We start from the raw sequence: 5,917 nt of genomic DNA, 5'->3' as shown, positions 1-5,917 counted from the left end.
GTCCAGGCCCGATACAAAGTTTCTAAGTACTCCCGAGAGCAACTAGATTTAACATTGAATCCTAAATTTCAGGGTAACGTAGCGCTAATAATTCTCCAAGTTTTGGGTCTTACAGATCGAATTTAAAGTGATTGACACCAATTTCACAGGTGATCGAGTTTAGCACTAGTTAACTTACATTTAACTTCTAAAGGATTGAGTCCTAAGAGAAACCTGATTGAAGTGGTGCTCGGGTCTTTGCACGAAATTTTCTGGGATATTACAATGTGTCTATGGAGGTCATAGCCCTAATGTCGCTAGGGCATATAGAAATCATGTCATACAAACACGAAGTGCATGAATCACATTACTAGTCATACAACAATCCTGCGCGTATTGCAGACTCATGAAGGGCAACTCTGCCTATCAGGGAGCCCGTAAACAATTTGTCCAAATGCATATACTATGATCAATTACTTTTCATATCAAGCATACGTATGATGCGTATGAGCATGAATCATGGAACTATACTAAACATGTTATGTAGTGATGGATTTTGTTTGTAACGAAGATAGGCTTAAACGACCTACACACTACAAGTATAGGCTTATCAATGGGCCCTAGAAAGAGTTACAATGCGAACATTTAACCATCATTGCTCTTACAATGTGGATGTCAAACCATCATTGCTCCCAAGGCATGGCCGCCAAAACATCATTACATACATTGTGGTGGAATCTCACATGCAATGGGCCTCACATACATCACAGTCGACCCAAACAGAGGCCTCACATACGTCTCATTAGGTCTCACATACCTTAAGTGGGCCGCATCATGTGGGCCGCTCCAATGGGTCAATCATACATCAAATGGGCCGAATCAAAGGGGCCGATTTAAATGGGCCGAATCAAAGGGACCAAATCAAATGGGCCGATCTAATGGACCAAGTCGAATAAGCCAAGTCAAATAGGTCGAGTCGAATGGGCCGAGTCAAATGGTCGAGTTGAATAAGCCGAGTCGAATGGGCCGAGTCAGATGGCCGAGTCGAATGGCTGAGTCCAATACACCATTCATCCATTGTTAGAGATCATTATAGAGCATACAAAAATGAATCATATCCAAAAGATCATCTGGACCATACTACAAATGACAGTGGTGGTAATGATTTCCACAGTTAAATTTCTAGTGGGCCCACCATAGTATTTATTTTCCATCCATACTGTTCATAAGGTCACTAGGACGTGAACAGGGAAGGAAAACAAATATTATATTGAATCAAAACTTCTGTAACCTAAAGGGGTTTCCACGGTGGGCATTCAACACCATTATTTTTCTATAGGGTGGTCGGCGTGATATTAGATCTACCTTATTTTTAGTCTCAAGCCGTGAGACGAGGAGGCCCAAATAGGTGGACGGTTTGGATGAATCACATCCATCTAAGTGGGACCATGAAACTGGTCAGATGGATTGATGGTATAGATAAGGCACATACCTCATGGTGGGGTCCACACTGATGAAAATTGTGAAATACAATACATACATCAGTGGGTCCCACGTGGGGCCCACTATAACATTCCATCCAATCTGTTGGTAATGTCACACTAACCAAAACAACTAAATAAATAAATTTAATATTTATCCAAAACTCCTGGACTCCAAGGGAGTTCAATGGCAGACGTTAATTCCCACTGTTTCCTGTGACGTGGGCCACCTGAGTTCCACTTACGGCTGATTTTCTTGGGGTGGCCCACAACTGGAAGGGGCCCAACAATGCACAGTGTTGATGTTCTACACACACCACGATGGGGCCTACGACTGTGGGTTCCAGCCCACCTCTAATGCAGCAGGATGCTGCTGCAGCGTCCTTTGGACGCCAGCAACAGCAGCATTACTGCTTATATTTATTTTTTTATTTTATTGTTTTCTTGGGGTTTTTCATAGGTGGGGCCCACATCCAGAAGATCTAACCCGCTGGTTGGGTTTTATGGCTCATACAGACCAAATAAGCCCAATATGCAATATGTTATGGTGTATAGAAACATCAATGTAGGTCCTAACAGCCTTTAACATCCAAATCACTGTTTTCTATGGCATGGCCCGCTTGATTATCGGATTAACTTCATTTTTTTGGCCTAACGCCTAAAATGGGTTGAGAAATAGGATGGACGGCGTGGATTAAATCTATACATCAAGGTGGGGCCTGCATAAGCAGTCCACCAAAGCTTATTGAATCAAGCTAATATTTATATTATATATATATATATATATATATATATTTATTTATTTATTTTGTTGTTGCCCGACCACACACAACACTGTTAGTTCACACATTACTGTGGGGCCACGTCCAGCGTCCTAGACGCTAGACGGTGTGGAAACAACACGAGCATCATGGTAGGTCCCACATGGACGTGGCCCGCCATGCATGTATATATATATATTAATATAATATAAATGTATTATATATATTTCAGTCCAGCGGGTGGGACTTCCCTCCGTCCCAACAGTGGACGACGAATCTCCCTGAAATGTGGTGGGCCACACCGTCTGATGGATGGAGTAGATTTAACACAATTTGGTGGGGCCCACTTCATTCTAGGGGGAAAAAGAGGGAGGGAAAGAGAGAGAAAGGGAGAGGGAGAGAGAGAGAAGATGATACATGAAGGGGAGGGACCCACCACTATTGGGCCCTCCCAAATACAATGCATATATCAAGTGGATCCCACAATAAGTGGGCCCTTAGGAAACAAAATCGATGATGGATCACCCACCTGTCGACCTCTTTCTTTAGCTCCTTGAACTTGTATGCTCCTTGCCTTCAACTTTGATGGAGGTTGATGGTGATTGGAAGGTTAAGATGGGAGATGAGAAGTGGGAAAGTGGGTCACACTTGTTGTTTTGGAAGAGAGCTTGGGGAGGCTTAGACATGGAATATTTTGTTGCTTGGAAGTGAAGAGAGGGAATGAGAGAGAGAGAGGGAAGTGATGGGTGAAAAGGGATGGGATGATGTGTGATTGGTGATGGGTGGAGTGATGGGATTGTAAGAAAGGGATGGGTGGATAGAGAGAGAGAGAGAGTTGACTTTGGGAATGGGAAGGGATGAGTTGCTTATACTTGTAGTATGGTGTGTACTTGATTGATTGATTGATTGATTAATGGGACATATTGTAGAGATTCTCTCAGAATTCGCAACGCACGGCGTTTTCCTCGAGATGAACGCAAGCCCACATCTCATGACCTAGGTATCGGATCGGTGCGCGAGTCACGGCGTTGGAACCGCGGCGATGGCGTGGTTGTAAGGGTATAAGTTTCGAGTCAATTCGATTCTAATATACAGGACTCAGCTTAGGATCGCGCACAAACATTGGATACTGGTCAAGGTTTACCGGAATTCGACCGGAAGGACCGTGGAAGCCTAAGGAATGATATGGTCTATGATATGGGCCTTACAGATATATAGGATGTGAATTATGGTTGCATGCAAATCCTGATTACAAGTCCTTTGGTTGCCAAAATTCGACTGAGAGGACCGCGAGATCCTAAGGAACGGTACAGACTGGGTTATAGGCCTTACACCAAAAATATAGTTGAGTCAAGTATACAATATACTCAACATAGTGATTTATAAATCAGCCCATGTAGTCCACTATAATGGATGGATAACATCTCACTATAGGAATTCTAAGGCTAGATATTCAGCCCATCTGGCCAATTAAACATCCAGAAAATCTGGGTAATCTGGCCCTTATACAATCAGATGAAAGGTGGGCCTAACAAGGCATCAAAGGGGCTTAATTTCTATTCAACATGGTGGTGTATATCATGTAAGGAGGTGGGCCTACCGCTGGACTTTTGGGCCAGCAGTAGTCCAGTCAATCTGGATGTTCAAGGGCTAGACATCTGAGGATAAAACATGCATCAAATGGGTCCTATGTCTAGGGGGCTAAACGGCATAGACAACACATCAAGGTGGGTCTCTTGTCCAATGGACGGCAACGTGGCTATAAAATACATGCCTCTAAGGTGGGTCCCACCGTCCTAGGGATAGACAGACAGTTGGATATAACACATACCTCATGATCAAACCCACAAAACTTGTTGACGTCAATACAACAGCTAGCGGGACCCACCGTTCCTGCTGGACGGTCTGGTACACCACATATGTCACACCCCAAAATTGGAAATCAGGCCCACAAAATTCCCGATCGCCGAAACTGGTGCTGACAACCCCGTAGTATCCCATTCTCGGCTTCCAATGCCATATGCCAAATTTCGATCCTGGGATCCTACAAGGAGGATTTTCAATGTACATTTGTCTCATAAGAAGCATAATCACAAGTACACTTAAATCACAAAAGCAACATCATCATCACATATCCACTAATATAAACAGTTGAATACAGTGTTGAAAGGGAATACATATATCGAAAATCAAAGCTCCAAAAGTCTGTTGCATGCTCTAAGATCGACGTTGCTGCGACCTTATGCCACCTGCATGCATCTATTGTGCATAAGCTTATAGAAAGCTTAGAGGGTGGTGAAAGTGTATGTGTAAGGTAAGTGCCAAGTAAGCAATATCAGAGTAATCAGAGTAAGCGGAAATACTGATAAGCCCATGAATCATAAAATATCAGAAATACTGGCAAGATCATGAATCATACGATATTAGAGTAATGAAAACATACTGATAAGCCCATAAATACCATCAGCCTTATCCAAGCTATGCGATGTAAAAATATAATAAACCAATATCATATACTAAGGAAGCAATATAGATCAGCTATGCAATGGGGAAACATAGTAAGCCAAATATCAGATACCGAGTCCATGAATATTATCAACCTTAATTATGTTATGCAATATAGAAGCACAGTAAACTAAATGCTATGTGTTGAGGATGCAATGCGATGCGAATGAAATGACCAAGCTGGAGTATGAAGTCGGGATGATAGCACGTAGTATCGCAGGCTACGGTGTCCACCACAAGGGACTTCTATCCAAACCAGTCCCATACCTAAATTTGGATAGTCAGACTCAATGTGGTAAACTCCTGATCTCAGGTTAGTCACGCGCCCCAACCGAAACCCTGGCCATTGTGAAGATACACGTAACAATTAGTTGCGCACCACTAACCCGAGTGGATAGTGAATGAATGAATGAGTATGCAACTCCTACTCAATAAGTCCACATATCAGTATGGTTCTTCTCTAGGAAATCATTGGGGTCTATTACACTTCAAACCAGATTGCAGCCCCATCGCGTGCAATAAGGTGAGTGGAAGAGACCTCACTATCCGCCTGCTAATATCGGGCCCGGCTCGTCGATAGCTGACCCATTCCTCAAGCTAGTCAGACTCAGCCTAGCATTGTCCCCTCCTCTCGGGCAGGTAAGGTTGTACCCTATTCCAACCGACCACGACACATTGGGAGACATGGCTTAATGGTATACGCCATCATGCGCTCATGCATCCAATCGGTCTAGACGTTGGAGCAACCTCTAAAACCAAGAAGATTTTGAGACTTTCACCTAGGGATATCTATAGTACCCCATGTAGAAAAGATTTTCGGTGTCTCATCTGACCATCCACGATATGTCTGTGGAGGCTGCGGCCCTGATGTCGTTAGGGCGTACAGTAATCACAACACACAATGTAAGATGCATGAGTCATACAATCCAGTCATGCATCAATCTTGTGCATACCGTGCACTCATGTAAGACAATCTCTGCCTATCAGGGAGTCTCATAACAACCAACACTATGGCATATGCAATGGTCAATCATATCTCATAACAAATATGCAGATGATGCATATGGGCATGTATCATGATGCTATGCTGTCACATACTAATAATCAGTTTCAATAACCGACATCGACAATTAACCTCAACAATGTGGACATTTAACCAACATTGCCCCCAAGGAATGATCCATATAGAGC

Source organism: Magnolia sinica, chromosome 7 (assembly GCF_029962835.1).
Source record: "Magnolia sinica isolate HGM2019 chromosome 7, MsV1, whole genome shotgun sequence".
NCBI classification, from domain to species: Eukaryota; Viridiplantae; Streptophyta; class Magnoliopsida; order Magnoliales; family Magnoliaceae; genus Magnolia; species Magnolia sinica.
This window is presented reverse-complemented; position numbering follows the sequence as displayed.